Source organism: Podarcis raffonei, chromosome 5 (genome assembly GCF_027172205.1).
Source record: "Podarcis raffonei isolate rPodRaf1 chromosome 5, rPodRaf1.pri, whole genome shotgun sequence".
NCBI classification, from domain to species: domain Eukaryota; kingdom Metazoa; phylum Chordata; class Lepidosauria; order Squamata; family Lacertidae; genus Podarcis; species Podarcis raffonei.
In genome coordinates this window covers 29,853,497-29,871,055 of record NC_070606.1, presented here as the reverse complement: position 1 = coordinate 29,871,055, position 17,559 = coordinate 29,853,497, and positions in this window count along the sequence as shown.

Here is a 17,559-nt window from a genome sequence, read left to right as displayed (position 1 = left end):
TTGGGACCCTGTCCTGTGCTTATGTGCCTACACCTCTCCTTCTTGAATAAGAAAGTGGTATCTGACATAACCAAATGCCATGCTTACTTGCACCAAGGATCTACCTAAACGTATTGTCACTGACAAGCCTGAAACTAGATCCCTTTCCATACCAGAAGTTGGCTTTCAGCACCCATAATCTATCAATGACCTACAGATTTAAGCAGGAGGTGCCCTATTTAGACACTCTGCTTACATCAGGTGTGGGGAACTGGCTCTGGTTAGTGGACCATAGGCAGGCCACTTTGAGAGGTGGGCAGGGCCAGTCCAGTAGAACTGACATCACTGATATCAGTGACATCAAGCCCTACCTTCTGCAAGTTTCAGCTGTGTTCCCCCCCATGGGGAACTCAATAGTGCAGCCATTCCAGCAGACTTGAAGGAGGTAGCTTCAACTGCTGCCTTGGGCAGGGTATGGATGTGCTACTAAGTTTTCTATGGGGAATACCATAGCTCAGCTGATCCCAGCAGGCCTGCACTCAAAGCCAACCAACAGCAGTGGTAGTAATCTCCCTGACATGTTAAGGAGCACACACGAATCTACCTGCCCCACACCTGACATCATGCCACACTTGATATCACATACGACATCAGGTGTGGAGCAGGTGGGCATAATTATGGGAAAACAGCCTCACAGGCCCAACTGGGGACCTTGCTAGGCCTAAAAATGCCTGCAGACTGGAGTTTCCACACCCCTGGCTTACACGTAAAACTACATGCAAGCTAAGAGAATGGGGACATGTGCACTAAGCTCTCCCCCCCCCCATGACCCTTCCAAGTCATGGAGGGTGAAGGCATAAAGTGAGGAGCTTCCTCTACTTGTGGAAGTTTCCTGAACGTTTTAGAACCCAAATTATGCAGGTGCAACTTAGCACCTCTTGTGTCCCTGTGCACATGTTTTACATGCAAGCAAAAATGCCCCCAAGGCCCTTTTCTGAGTGCTGGATGCTCTCATGTTGGGTCTTCGTGGGGCATAAAATAGCAGATTCCTCTTTATGCTGTATAACGTGGAGTTAAGTTTAAAATATAATGGTTGCTTCCTCCACTTCTAGTGGATTTCATAAACTGGAGGGGGGGGGTTCTTAAAACTCAGCAGCAACAAAGCTTCACATCTGTTACAGTGGTTGCTAGGAAACTGTTAACAATTTCCGGGAAAATGTATTAGAAATGTTGGCCCTCAATGCTTTTGTGATTAGTTAGTGAGTGTAAGCAGGGGTGACATGAAAGGATACCTAATCTGCTTTCTCCACTCTACTACTACTACTATTTATTATTATTATTTTGTAGGCACTAAGGTAAAGAACAGTGGGTTGTATCCAAAGTAGTGCTAAGCAACTCAATCTACCAGTGCAAGGATTTATGCTCGCACCTTCTCTGGGCAGTGCAAGGATTTATTTCCCACCTTCTCTGGGCAGAAACCAGTGATGGGACCTGCAGCCACCATGTGAGGATGCCATGTGCCAATGCCAGGACTGGCTGAGATGATACGGCAGTATCAGTCATACCAGCACCTTCATGTGAGGAGTGGGCAGATGACTGGTGTGATTTGTGCAAATCAGGGATGCAGTAATCCTATCAATTGCAGCAAATTACACATTCTAGCTGGAACCAGAGTTCTCACAACTGGCACCACAATATGAAATGGTTGTGGACATCAGAGTTGCTCCCTCAGAAACTCAAATTCCACAAGGCTCAGGTTGCAGATATTTTGTTTAAAGCCTTTCACTTCTTGGAGTCATGTCTTTGTTTCAGCTTACTTTGATGTTGATGAGTCATGGTGTGACTTACATTACTAATCAATCTGAAATAAATATTGTTTGGCACACACAGAAGTAATTCACTCCTGTTTTTTTCTATTATAGTTTCAGTTTATTATAGTTTCTGGGCAATATTAGGTAATATTAGAAAATGTGAAGGAACAAGGTAACTGGGTACAAAGGAGAAGGGAAGGTCCAAGGAGACAATACTAACATGGCTATCTATCTGTCAAGAAAAAAAGGACTGTCCATTGCTATGGGATCTTATTGAGAAAATAAGCACCTCTGAAAGTGAACTGTGTCTCCAAGCTCACCCTGAGAATAACAAAACAACCCTGTGCTAGTGTGACACAAGATTCTGCTGGTTAACCTACTCCATAATTGGAATGTTTCTCCAATTATATCCCATAATATACTTCAAGGCAAAATACAAGAAAGCAGAAGGATGATGCAGTAATCGTGTGTTAGTAACATTTATAAAACCAGAAATAAGTGGGGTGGATGTGGTCCAGTGCCTGCCTTGCTATATAAACAGGCTCTGCTGCAGGTTGTGGGGATGACTCCAGATGGGTCAACACCAAAGCAAGATCATTAGGGTTTGGTGCCCCCCCCATGAGAGACAGAGGGAGAGTGTTGAAGGAGACTTATTCTCTTATTCCTGACAGAGTGTGATGTGCCTACTACTGGATTTTTGTTTATTATCTTTGGCCCTAAACTCTGAATTATATATGGTGACACAGGATAATGATAATAATGATAATAATAATTTATACCCCGCCCATCTGCTAACTAGTCTGGTTGGGCAAGAAGCAAGGAGTTGCAAAGATGCTGCCACATTTTCTGTTGAAGTGGAGTGACTGACCACCATCTGAGGCAGAGGCCTAAATGTTTGGTCTCTCGTTTCTTGTTTCAGCCATAACACACCTCTGGAAGGTACTGGCAGCTCATCCACTGATCCATCTTTTAGTGTGAACTGCATACATAAAAAGGTCCTGCATTCAGTTTTCTTCTTCACTTCAACATGTGTGCACATGCTTTTCTCTTTCTTTAAAAGATGAGATTCTGCCATTCAACTGTCTGAAAGAGTAGAGGGCTAGATTCAGTCCCTTACCCAGCTTTCCCATCAGAGAGCTGACTGGGGACATGCTAGCTTTTTAAAAGCTGCTCCATTTATGCTGTGTTGGATAAAAGCTTTGTGTTTCTGAATTTCAATTGGTTTCCTATTATACATGCTACTTTATGGAGTATTTTAAAGGTACTCATCCTAAACAGCATAGGCCCCGTGTAACTGAAGGAATAAAATTTCCCCATGTGACCCACATTTGCAGCTGTGTGATCATCAAGAGGCAGCCTGCTTCAGGGTCCATCTGTTTGCCTTATTAGGCTGATTGAGATGGGACCATTGTGACACCATCTACGTGGGAACGCCCTTGGCAGAGAGGTGCTCTGTGCTTCTGTCACCAATTATAGGAAGCTTTTGGGATTCAGATTGTCATTCAAATTAAAATTAGATGTAAAACTGTACATAGGCTTCATATGCTATTTTAATATTGACTTTTCTTTCATTTTATTGTTAAGCCATTTTGACAGTTTTATTAGAAAGGCACTGGCTTAATTTTAAAATAAACCATGTCAAATAAAATTGCTTTCCCACATGCACAGTTTGACTCTGGCCAGTTCTACCCACACTGCCTTTCTTTTATTTCAGCTAGAGCTACTGCTGAGCCAAAAGTTCTTGAGGAAGAATATTCAGATAACAAAAAAAGGAGGGATGAATTTTGTTCCTTGAAACTGGGGTGAGGAATTTGGGCTGCCATAAACATTTGCTCCCTGAAAGAAATGCCTAAATGCCTTCACCCCAGATTTGGTGTCTCCAACTGGATATTGAATAGAAAAGGGGGGGCGTTGCTCGGTACAAATTCAAGCCCATAATGTTTGTCTTACTCTATGCAAATATCAATCTCCCACATAATGTCTTGTCAGGTGGTTTGTTCAAATCCAAACACAAAACATAATCATATTTCTGAAAAACCCAAATAGGAAGTTAGTCTGACATCTTTAGTGGACATTTGATGATTTACAAAACATGGGATAGAAATATTAATGAGACAAACCTATACACAACTGAACTCAGCAGGACTTGCATCTCAGTAGACATGCAGAGGATTGTGCTTTAAGGCCACACCTTTGTACACTAGTCATTCTAGCAAACAGTTTGGGAATCATTCACCACACCAGCCGCAGATTTGTTTTGAAAGCTGCTACTGCAAGCTACCTCAAGTGCTTAAAGAAGATAATAAAATGGGATTAAAATCTACAGAATGCAAGAGCAGTAACTTTTTTGTTTTCACGCCTTAGATATTAAGTGTGTTCCTGTGGTTCTTACTCCCTCAACCAATTGGTTCCTTGAACCTACGCCACCTGTTGTCATGGTTTCCTTCTGCATTTAAAGCTCTTTGATCAGCAAAGGCCACATTCTACCAGCCTCCCTCACTCCAAGTAGGGCGTCTTCCGCAAATTGTCTCAATTATGTCAAACCTGCCCAGACTCTGTGAGTCAATTCCATTGTTTTCTTTAAATGAAACCCCTAATTATTTTACCTATGCAATCAATGCAATGTGGGTCTCTATTATCATTTCCCTCTTACAGTATCTCTCTGAGCCTCCAAATCTAATTAGCATTTCTCAGATAATCTCAGGAGCCGGTCAAATAGATTTAAACCACTTTGATTTACATCACGAGTTTTAATCATGATTTAACAACAAGGCAGCCTTGATTCAAATGCTTAGTTTTAATCATAATTTCCATTTATATTAGGTAGCTAATTTATTTAGAAGAGATTCACCCTCGCCGGCTGGCATTGCCATTAGACCACCTTCATTTGATTACTTTCTTACAGATAAAGCCAGGTAAAATTAAATATAAGTCATATTTTGCTAGCCACGGGGACAGATTCATGAGCCTTGAATTAACAGTTGCACAGCAATTTGCTCACACTAGGGATTGCCACCACTAACCATGTGACTGGTGCTTGCCTCAGTAGCAACTTGGGAAAGTGGTAGAGATGACAGAGCTGGATTCAGATGCCCTATTTTCAGCTCAAGGGCCACATATATTTCTGTAAAAACCTTTCAAAGGCCGCATGCCAATGGTAAGCAGAGCCACAGGCAAAACTGGGAGGAGCAAAACATTGGGGGGGGGTTTGCCTTTGCACACACTTTGGTCCGACACATATCTTTATAGCGGGGATGATGAACCTGTGTTCCACCAAATGTAGCTGAACTCCAGCTCCCACCAGCCCCAGTCAGCACGGCCAATAGTCAGGATGATGGGAAATGTAGTCTAACAACGCTCAGAGGGCCAATGTTACCCCATTGCTGCCTTACAGATCCAGGAAAGTTCTATATTATGCCTCCTTAGTAAAGTGCTATGGAGACAGTGTGTTTTAAAACAAGAGACAGCTAATCCAAAAACAGACAACATTCAATAATAAGGTAAAAATATTAATGAACAACCCTAATTTTAGTACACCAATTCCTAATTCATAATGCATCAAACTTACCCAACTGCCTTTCATGCTCTTTTTATTAAAAGTAGTAATAGGAAAATAATTTGACTGGGTTTTGCAATAATCCCTTGCATGTACTCACAAGTAACGATCACACAAGCCTGATCAGATCTACCCAGCACAAGGAAAAACAGACCCTTATATTTACAAAGGGGGATGACCGGTGGCTCCTAGATAAAGAGGCAAGCCAGGAGGAAGCTTCAGCTTCCAGAGAGGCAGCCAAACTGAATGAATGGGTGTTAAGGTGGCAAATACAACTCAGCATAAGCAAATGTAAATTGATTCACATTGGGCAAAAAATTCAAGCTTCACATATACACTTATGAATTGGTGGTGAATATGTCAAGTCACAGTGCGGCAGCTGTGAAAAGAGATTTCAAGTCAGGGGTCATTAGAAAAGGGTTTGGAACAAAAACTGCAGAGATCATAACACTGCTATACAGATCTAGTACAACCACAATTAGAAAACTGTTTACAGTTCTGGTCCTGACATCTCAAAAAGGACATGGCAGAGATGGGAAAGGTTCAGAAAAAAGCAACCAAAATGATAAATGGGCTGGTACAACACTCCTATGAAGAAAGATTATAATGCTGGGGCTTTTTAGTTTGCAAAAAAGTTGAGGAAGGGGTGGACATGATAAGGTGTATAAAATTATGTATGGTATGGAGAAACAAGATAGAAAGAAGTATTTCTCCATCTCTCACTATGCTACAACCCGGGGTCATCTGCTGAAGCTGAATATGGGAAGGTTCAGGATTGGCAAAATGAAGTTCTTCACACAGTGTACAGTTGCAAACTATGGAATATGCTATTGCAATGTGTGGTGATGATCACCAATTTAATGGCTTTGAAAAGGTTTCAGGCAAATTCACTGAGGATAAGGTTAACCAAGGCTACAAGCCAAGATGGCTGTGTACTACCTCAAGAATCAGAGGTGGTATGCCTCTGAATATCTGTTGCTGGGGAAAAGACTGATACAACTAGAGAGGCTTTTGGCCTGATCCAGCCGGGTGTTTCTTGTGGTCTTTGAGTAGACAGAGAATGGAATCTCTGGCAGAAGTGTCTGGAGGAGGACAGTGACTGCGCTGCTTATCCACAGAGAATAAATCTCTGAACATGATTACAGAGCAGTTTAAAATGGGGAGAGAGACTGCCCAGTTTGGCAGTCAGACCAATTACTTGGTGGGGTAGGTTTTGCTAATGTAGGAGAAGCTCTATAGAAATGCTAATAAATATTATGGGGTATTTTGCAAACAATGCTAAGAATTCAGTATATCTCTTAATGCATAACTTTTGAATCTGAGTTAGTGCAAAAGAGAAAGCCATTTAAAAATTGAACACACTTTTTGAAAACCAACATGGATTTGTCAGTTGATTTTAAAAAGCGCGCCATCAAAATGCAATTCATGGCACCCCTTTATTTCAAATCTAGTATGCTGATGATCATCTTAATACAAGTCATTTGGCTGTCGTGTTCCAGTTTGATTTTTTTTACTGTTGGCCAGGGATATTGAAGAAAGTAAACCAAATGTTGGCACTACTACATGAAAGAGGACAGCATTTGTACGAAGTAGCCATGCTTGTTGTGATTTGTTTCATTAACCATCCTTGGTCAGATAGTAATTGACTGGTATAAATTAGGGAATCCAAGGAGTTTCAGCAAACAATGAACACAAGAGGCATCTATAAGGGAACAAAGGCCCCTGCAAATGGAGCAATTATATGCTTGTTGCAGAACTCACCACTATCAAATAAGTGCTATGCTAATAACAAGGATGGGACTGTGTCACTGGATTAAATAAAGATTTCTTGTAAACAGATGGTAGAAGACGTGTCTTCCAAGCTAATGAAGAAGAAAAGAGGGACGAGAAACTAAGCAATAGTAAAAATATTCTTGTGTCCACAGGCCTGCCTACATGTGACAGACACCCTCTTGCAACTATTCAGGTCCACTGCAAGGATGGGAAACCTGTTGTTGGACTCCAATGCCCATCAGCCCCAGTCAGCATGGCAAAAGGGTGCTTTGGTCCAACAACATCTGGGAGGCCACACATTTCCCATGCCACAGAGTTACTGTGCTTTAGGAGTCTCTTGCAAGAATGAACCATCCTGTAATGCTACATTTGCAAAATGCTGGAGCGCAGGAAAGGGCTGTGTGTGGGAGTCTGTCGTATGGATGACCTCAGGGTTCCCATAGCCATTATGTACATTCTTTATGCAAAGGATAATTATCTTACTTAAAATACATTCTAATTTAATATAATTATCCTTTCAACAAAGAATGTTCGTAACATCTAGAAGAAAACTGAAATCACTACATTCAGGCATACATGCATATACCAGATGCTATTATCAAAAATGCAGGTCAAGAATATGTCAAAGTTCTGAAGGAGGGAGACTATAAGAAACCAAAGGCCCATCTAGTCCAGCATCCTAGTCTCTCAGTGGCCAACCAGATGCTTACAGAAAGCCTAACAAGAAAAATACATGCACAACAGACCTCTCCACACTTGCAGTCTCCAGCAACTGGTTTTCAGGGGCATATTGCCTCCAATATAGGAATCATTGCACAGCCATTGTAGTTAGTAGCCAATGATAGCCTTATCCTCCATAAATTTCTCCCTTTTTAAAGCCATCCAAGTTGGTGGCCATTGATAGTGAACCAAGTAAACTAGCAGAGTAGCAGGTTGGCTCTGCCAGGACATTGGCACCACGCTGACCTCCCTGTTGCCTTGCCCCCTTTCCCCTCCTCCCCTCCAGTAAGAAGCAGCTCAGCTGTTGTTAAGCCAGGTTAGTACTGCCATCCCACCCCACCGTCCACTACTGAAGTCCCTGATGTTGAGTTCCAGTAGGCACAGTAAACTAACTGTAATCTGGGACACAGTTCAGAAGGGCAAAACCTGAGCCTCATCCCAAGCTCTGGAATTACGCAGGACAGGCTTTACTTCTATGGTGTCCTTGAGTTATATAATAAACGGAATAGTGATTCAGCTTCTTATAGAAGTAAATGAGTGCTCTTTATTCATAAGAAGAAACAATGCTGTAGAGGTAACACCCACCTACCAAGCACATAAGTGTATAGTACTTATATGGGGTTGGATCCAGAGTTCCCATGGGCACAATGTTTCTAGTAGGAGGTTATTTTTACCAATTCCCCTTTCTCTCTAGTAGTAGAGCAGCTCTCTTGGTGGGGCAGAGCAGCTACACTAGCTTCCCAGCAGGTGGGTTGCTGTTGCTTTTCACGAGGCTTGGGGAAGGGTGACAGGCATTAGACATGGTGCAAACACACAGGCAAGACTTCCAGAACAATGCCAGAGGTGGCGCTAAGGCTGCAGAGGTAAGGAAAGTGGCAAAATGGCTTCCTCTATCCCTCCTGTGAGAGTCAACACAGAGTCAACATCTTTGTCCCTTCCATGACCTGGAGCCAACCCTCAGCTTCCTGCATTGGCACCAGCTCTGTCAATGTATTAAGCTGCTGATCAACAGAATGGAGACGATGAAACATGATGTTTTCGTTATGCAGCTTCTTTGCTGGGTGAGATTTACAGGAGGCTGTAAAAGTAATATATTGGCAATCAAAACCCAAAGAAAAGATGTCTTGACGGCCATATTTCTCCTTTTTTGCACCCCCTGGGATCCTCGCACTCACACACACGTATGTCTACCAGTCTACCTCAAAATGACATAGATATATGTAGCTAGCAATTAAATTTTATAATTCTAACAAAAGAAATAACACTGGATCATAAAAATCAAGTTTCCAATCCTCCCCCCTTAATAAACGTTTCCCTACTCAACGCATACAATCCAGTTTCAAATTTCATCAAACTCAAGAGGAATGTTTAGCATGTCCTTAACCCTTTCCTGCTGAAATGAACAAGAACTTTAAAGTGCTTAATCATGACTGAATATCTGCCAGTGTTTTCCATTCACAATCTTTTCTTCCCATGGGAACTTTATTATATTAATAGACAGAGAGAGGCAGTGGTTATCAAAGGCTTTCCAGGGACCAAAAGATACATCAGAACTCTCATCCCTCCACTACTCCAACATTCACTCCTTATGATATAGACTTTGGAGATTTGACATTGGTAGGGCCAAAAAAGTGCTGTGTTAGGGAGCAAGTTGGGCAAGGATCCAGCGTCTTCCAGTTCCTCACTCTCCCTTTTGCCCAGTCTGTAAACTAAAATAAGGATAAGGGGGAGGGACTACCTTTGAATTCCTAACCCTCCATTTCTTAGGATTGAACAATAAGGGATACCTCACTTTACATTTTAAAAAAAATTGCTTATAGCTGGTCACATAAATTACTGTCTCAGAATTCTTCAAATCATCTCTGCTTTGAAGAATTATGTGTACAGTATACCCCCTGGGGTGAAATGCACTTTTAAGCGCTTGGACTTGCTTCCTGTGCAGGGCCTGCTTGGTGCACTGGCTCTGGGACTAGTAGGGATGCTCTCCCTCTCCCTGACTGCTATAAGGCTGGCTAGCTAGTCATGGGGTGGATAACACAATTTTGTCTATATGGAATTTTCACACATATGCATTACCCTTTGAACTAAACCCCTGCATACGATTCAGGCCAATTCTATCTACAAATGACACAAAACTGAAAGATTTGCAAATTCTTTAGAGAACAGGAGTGAGATACTGAAAAAATATGTACAACCTTTAAGGTGAATATATACAATGTCACTGGGCTACTGTCTTCATATTTAATTATTATTAATTAATTAATTAATTAATTAAATTTGAATAGTGCCCTTCATCCGTAGGTCTAAGGGAGGTTCGGAGCATAAAAATACAAAATAAAAACACAAAATACATAATAAAACAAGAGCAAAAAATCCACAAACCAATAACCCCACATCCCGTTTTCTAGGATCCTATTGCCTAATATTCATCATTCTTAAAATCCAAAAATCTTTTTCATGCTTTATATGCCTACATAGGACTCTAACAGAAACCAACTTTACTAGCACAATATATTTTGAAAAGCAAACTGACGGGTTCTCACTTTCTCCCTAAACTATTTCCCATTTATTGCTTGTAAATAGCAGGAAGAAATGTATATGCAATTAAAGATTTTTCACTCAAACAACTCAGTGCTGAAAAGGCAATCCTTCAATTTACAAAAGCAGCTTGCCACTTTTGCAGTGAACAAAGAGACCACCTGGCATGTATTTCTGTTTCTCCTTGTGCTTCAATTGACTGTCAGTATTTCCTCCACGCTCAATGATAGCCAGTGACCCCTCCATAATAATAAAAAAAAATCCATTGAATTTTTTAAAAATCTCTATTAATGCTACTTAGTACTATTTGTTCCAGAAAACAAATATTCAACTATTCAGTTACTGGATTGTATGCCTATTAGTGGGTACAATAGTGCCCCCCCCCCAGTCTTACTATATTTTAAAGATGGCTCAATCCCATCTGTCAATTTGTCCTTAACTGTCAAGATAGTGACTGGTATTCAACGTCCATCACTGCAGTCAAGACAAAAAACTCACAAAACATTACATGCTGTGCCTGCAGGCAGTCACATACTGAAGTCTATATATTTTGCTGTGATAAAACGTAAGAAAGTAGTAAAGTCCTAGCAATCTGATGGGGGAATTAATTACACACATGGACTCATGTATAGCAACCATGCTGTCAGTCTCCATTATCTAACAGTATTTATAAAATTAGTTACACACCAACAGTGTTTGATAATGTTTGACCAAAGTGTAAATATACAATGAATCATTCCAGTATTTATTATTTATGTCTTTATTTTATGAGGGCTGTCACTGCAACTTAAAAATAATTTAAAACCGAAGAGTAAAATGATGTTAGAAATGAGTCAAAGGGTGGTTGCTTTGAAAGAGTTAGAAACTGCTTGCCTATTCATTGCCCTCAGTCTGAATTAGGGCTGCCATACATCCAAATTCTCCCAGACATTAGTGGGATCTCAAAGGCGGAACTGACGTCGGGGGGGGGGGTTCTAAAAGGAAGTGCTTTGCCCTGGATCGAAAAATTGCATTATTGTAAAGCTCAGCAACTTTCAGGGTGTCCTGATTCTTACTTTTTGAAATATGGCAACCTTAGTCTGAATCAATTTTGGTTGTCTTTAAAGACAGTCAGAAAGTCATTCTACGCATGTTTAACCAAAAATAAGGCCCTTTAATCGTACATCGAAATGAGTGTTTAGAGTAGGGTTTCGCAAATGTTTGACTCAAGCTGGGCTTTTTTTCACTACAGTTCCGATCATCCCTGTCCACTGGGTCCTGCTAGCTAGGGATGATGGGAGTTGCAGTCCAAAAACAGACGGTTTAGAGGACTGGTGCTTTTCCAAGCACAATTCAAAGTGAAGATACAGCTTGGGACCCAGTTTCTGAAGGAATGCATCTACCTGTCTATGTGCAGAGGTCAACTTTGGAGGCTCTCCTCCAGGTGACCCTGCCAAATGGGCCTTCTATGGTTCACGGTGCCCACGAGTGAAATTTGCTTCCCAGGAAAGTTTGCCTGAGAATAACATTGCTCTCTGTTCAGCATCAGGCTAAATATTTGCTGTTCTGTGTAAGGAAGATTATATTTCTTTTTCTTTTTAAAAATGTAAATAATATATGCTTTTATTTTCTCAGTGTTTCTATTATTATTACAGTATGTACATATATTTGCGTTTTAAAACTTGTATTTAAATATTTTATACATACATAGAATGAGCAGATAAATAACTGGCAATATTGCTGAGAAAGAATCAGTTTGAATACAGAACAATGTGTCTATTCAATTTTATGCTAAGCTGAAAAGAAAATATTTTCAACCATCAGTTCCCATGGCACTGGATACCTCAAAGGTTGAAGCACATTTATATGTTAAAACATGATAGACAGAGTGACGTTTAAGCCTCCTAACAATGGCACAAGGGAGCTGTAGAACAGTTTTCCTCAACCTGTTACCCTCCAGCTCTGGCTTTCATTAGTCCTAGCTAGCATGCCAAATGGTCAGGGGTGATGAGAGTTATAGTTTAAAACCTTTGGAGGGCACCATGTTGAAGCCTGAATGTAAGTTCAATGCTCCTGAATGAAGATAGCTCAGTCTGTAGAGCACAAGTTGCTTAATCTCAGGGTTATGGGTTCGAGACCCACACTGGTCAAAAAATTCCTGCATTGAGGGGTTGGACCCTCATGGTCCCTTCAAACTCTACAATTCTATGATTCTATGAAGTAAGAGAAAAGAATGCAGACTCTAATATCTAATAAAGTTAATATGTTAATTTGATTATGTAATAATGTGAATCAAAGTACTGATCCGAGTTTTGTTCCTGAAGATGTACTGGTAAATGCATCTGTAGAGGATCTGGATTCAAGGTGGGGATAACAGGACCGAAACAACTTTATAAAACAAGCCTTAACTTCTGCCGCCATCTAGCATTTCTCAAGGCCTCTTACAAAATAACCCAAATAATTGTGGTGACTCCAAAACTACTAGTTTCCACAGCATTTGCCAACAGATGACATAGGAGGGTGCCTCAAGTGAACTCTGGTCACAGATTATCATAATCATCATCAAAGGAAAACCAAATGTATTTAAGGGAATTAGAATGTACATGACATAAAAAAAATCCATAGTGACTTTCTGTACAAGACAAAATTCCTCCCCATAGTCACACACTCATCGACTAATGAGTAGCTATAGTAAAGGGCAGCTCAGGGGGAGTCAGTTAATTCATACCAAAGAACGCCAGCACATCCACAGGCCAATGTACTATTTACTATGAGATTTGAAGCTCCAAAGATGGAACAGGTCGGGTTTGTTGAGAAAACTTTAAAAAATGAAATACATTTCCTTTCATCAATGACCCTTATGCACTGTTGATTAGTATTACTGAGGGATTTGTCATCTCTTTCTCCCTCTGCATTGGCGTTAAGATTTATATGATAAAAAGGTAAAATTTTAAGATAATCTGCTTTGACAGTAGAGAACAAAAGGCTGACCCTTTGAATCAAAACAGAATCAGTCTTTGCCCATGAACTCCTGTTCCGGCCCTCCAAACAGTGATTCCTGGATGCCTCAGACAACAAATAGGTGCATTGCAAATAATGATAATGAATAATAATAATAATAGTACCAAGTCATTAGGAACCCAGAGTTGAGAGTTCATCTCCAGATCCTAGTCAATCCTTTCCCCCCCAAAGTCCCTAGCTGTTTGCTGTTGAAAACAGCACGCTGGAGATGGACTAGATCATGGGTAGGCCCAATCACCTTCTAAATCCGGCCCGCGGATGGTCCGGGAATCATCATGCTTTTACATGAGTAGAATGCGTCCTTTTACAGTCATACCTCATGATATAGACGCTTCAGGTTACGTGTTTTCGGGTTGCGGATCACGGGAAACCCGGAAGTACCGGAATGGGTTACTTCCAGGTTTCGCTGCTCATGTATGTGCAGACGTGCTAAATCACACTTTGTGCATGGGCAGTAGCGCCAATTCGCGCCTGCGCAGATGCGGTGCTTCAGGATGCAAACGCTGTGGGTTGCAGACATGCCTCTGTCATGGATTATGTCTGCAACCCAAGGTTCCACTGTATTTAAAATGCATCTCTGGGTTATTTGTGGGGCCTGCCTGGTGTTTTTACATGAGTAGAATGTGTGCTTTTATTTAAAATACATCTCTGGGTTATTTGTGGGGCATAGGAATTTGTTCATTTCCCCCCCTTCAAAATATAGTCCAGCCCCCCCCACAAGGTCTGAGGGACAGTGGACCTGCCCCCTGCTGAAAACGTTTGCTGACCCTTGGACTAGATGGACCTTGGCATGATCCAGCAAGGCAATTTTTGTGCTAGTCACTTAAATAACACATAGTCCCCATGTTTGGCTACTTTTCATCCAAGTTCCGGATAGTCAAAAAGCGTATGCAAAAGCCCCCCAAATGTTGGCATTTAGACTCCAGTGAGCAGTGCAGTCCCTGAGCCCCAGCTACCCAAAGGATACAAATAAAAAAGGCTCCCATGCTTTGACAGCAGTCAATCCCACGTCTGGCCTGACAATACTTGGAAAGCTCCCCAACTAGTCTCAGCTAAAACTTGAGCAGACTCACTTTATATTACTGATAGGGAACCCAGTGATGGGTCAGAAGGGGGAGGGCAGAAGAAGTGGTGTCATTCCAGTGGCAGCACTATGCTCACAAGAGCAAGGGCAGGGCGGGGTGAGGCAGTGTCATTGTGGGGGAGTTTTAGGTTGTTGGTGGCTCCACTTGGGGGGTGGGCTACATGTAGAGCTGTTGTCACCACCAACCTGGAGCTCCCCACGGTACCCTGCCTCATTTTAATGAGTGACGTGCCTCCATCACCAATTGGATGCCGCTGTCCTCCCCCCCACACACAAATGACCTACTGCTGGAGCAACTTGTGGCCCCCCAGATGTTGTTGAATTACAACTCCCATTATTCCTGATCATCATACGCAATAAAAGGGCATCTGGAGGGGGCCTTTCTCTCTTCCTGCTGTTGGTGCTTAACCTCTTCTACTGGTGCAAAGTACTAGTGGGATTCCTCTTTATCCAGTGACATAATGGCAGTATACACCACCAAAGCTCCAGCAAATGAATGTAAAGAGGATACCTGGCCGGCTGTGTGGGGAGCTCCTTCCACCTAAGCATCTGTCTGTCTGTCTGTCTGTCTGTCTGTCTGTCTGTCTGTCTGTCTTGTCTATCTATCATCTGCGGTGACACTTTTTACAACTGAGGGGAAAAAAGTGAAATCTTCATTCAACCAATATATGCTACTGAAGGACTGTGCACAGATATTGAGTTCACAGTACTCCTCATCGGGCAGGCAGACTGGGAAGGACAGATGAAAGTACAAACACTTTTAGACAAGATGACTTGGTGTCCTTAGTAGCCGAGATGCTGCTATATTGCCTATTTATTTCTCTCACACTTCCAGCCCATCAGCAGCTCTCTATATACTGAACATCACCACGGTACACATCCTTGATAGAAGCATATATTTATGTTTTCCTTTAAATATTTCAGAAATGGTATACAGTAACTGCATAGGAGTAAAATAAACCTAAAAGCACAGGCTGGATGACCTGTGAGTTGAGATTCCTGCAGTGCAGGGGGTTGGAGTTTCCTTCTAATCACTATGCCCTGAAACCCCTTCACCACTTTTCAAATGTGGCTTTACTGAAATCAGCTGAAGCTTTCCAAACGATTTAATGTGTTTTTATTATGTGTTTTTTATAATTTCATAATTCATGATCCAGCAAAAACCATTAATTTAAATGCGAGAGCTTTGCATGCATTTAAATCTCTCTTATTGAAACCAGGGGATCTAAAAGTGTTTAACTTTTACCAAACTAACTAGCTCCTTATTAGTGGTCATTGTACATTTTGGCAGCAATTTAATCCATCGTGCAGATACACATAATTGGTATACACATAACTGGGTCTGTTCAGCTATGGATTCTGCTTGCATTTCAGCCACTAAATACCCACACATATGATAGATTTCAATTATTGACCTTTTGGTCCCTGGACCTTGCTGCAAAACTCGTCAAAGTCTCTGTGAATGCTAATTATGAATCCATATTTAATTATTTGTGGATGTGTAAGAATAGAATTCCCTTACTTCATGGATTTAGGCATCACCAATTAAACAAAAATGCAATTAGGACTGATTCTCATACGTAGTAGATGTAAAATGACCAATCCTGATGATATATTTTCTTCAAGTAATAACCTCTGAGATTGGCAAAATGAAAGTGTCATTTGCAACCCCTTTGCAGAATTGTTTATCAAACGAATTACAGAGAAACTGGAATATGAAAAGGTGGTAATTAAAAGAATTCATGGAAGTGCCACAGAATGAATGAATATTCATACACCATCATGAGCTTTAACGCTTCAAGTCTGATTTTCATTTCATATTTATAATGTCAATCTGGAGTTGCAGAACTTTGTGATTACCTTTTCAGGATTTACTGAGGTCTGGAGACAACAAACACTCCCCCCCATAGGTAGATGGATGGATATAGATACAGATTTTCACTTAGATGACATAGATCCACTTTTCACAGGGGATTGACATGATCTGATGTACCTGAACTTGCTTGAGATCTGATGTACCTGAACTTGCTTGAGAAATGGAACATAACTCCCAGCTGCCTTATGTACTTTTCTGGATTTTGCGCAAATATGTTTTTTTCTGGATTTTGCACAAATTATGTTTTTTTCTAAATGGCTCAATGTATTGAAAATAATTGATAAATTCTGGGTAAAAAGTGTCTACAAAAGGCATACAGTGAGAGATAATAGCTTGCAACCAAGGACTGATTCCATTAGCCTACAACCACCTCCAGCAACTAGAAAGAGTTGGTAAAGTGCCAACTGATTACCAAAAGAGTGGAGATTATTTGTTGTTGGTGATCATCATGATTAGTAGGTTCAATCAGGCTACAGTAAAGCACTTTTAAAGTGTGTAGCTGAATGTTGCACACAACAAGCACAGGCTGATGTCCTGTTTCTTCACTATAAGGCCATGTTTGGAGGGTGTGATTATGAGTAGAGGGGTTGATGCAGGGGAACTTTTCTGATACACACCAACCCATTTTTCCAGATAAACAATAAAAACACACAAAATGTGCAAAAGTCCAACGTCACAAAGTTCGTTCGTTGTTTTTTGAACAAGAATACCACTGCTGTTTCAAGAATGAGTTAAGAAAAGGTAACTACAATATTGCATTAAGAGTTCTGAAACTTACTTTGCCTAAGTGCTTTCTGCTTCCTCTTTCCCCTCAGGTGGTTTCCAGTGGATTCCTGATGCATGACGATGATGTTAAATTTCACAAACACATATCTGGAATCAAAGTGGAAAGAATTTATTTTATATAGCTCCTCAGCCGTATTGTTTCCATTTGTATATAGTAGTGAACGCTCAACTCTCCTATGGACGAAACTCTATGCAGTTTCAAAGAGTGTAGAGAGGTTGCTAGCTGGAACACGATCATATTATGCCAGTGTTTAGTCAGTCTGTTTGGAGGCCAAATTAAAAGTGTCATTTAAAGCCCTAAACATTTGGGGTCAGGTTTCCTGAAGGATCACCTCCTCTGGAACTTATCTTACCTACATGGACCTTCAGAGGCTATTCTTTGGGTGTCTCTCTACCAAATGACTTATGATGGGAGTTTACTAGAGACATGACATTT